We start from the raw sequence: 204 nt of genomic DNA, 5'->3' as shown, positions 1-204 counted from the left end.
GGAGCCCCATGGGGAGCAGGGCCTTATCCATGGTCACACATGCAGCGGCAAGACCGGGGCTGGAAGATAGATGTTCTCACTTCCAGCTGCCGGCTGCTAAGCCCTGTGGTCCCCTGGCAGGCGCTGACATTTAGGTGGAGTTTGTTTTTCCCACCTGGAGAGCAGGTGTTCAGGAATGGTTAATCTGACATTTCCCGTTTAATG

This window comes from Myotis davidii, unplaced genomic scaffold, assembly GCF_000327345.1.
Source record: "Myotis davidii unplaced genomic scaffold, ASM32734v1 scaffold332, whole genome shotgun sequence".
Classification (NCBI taxonomy): Eukaryota; Metazoa; Chordata; class Mammalia; order Chiroptera; family Vespertilionidae; genus Myotis; species Myotis davidii.
This window is presented reverse-complemented; position numbering follows the sequence as displayed.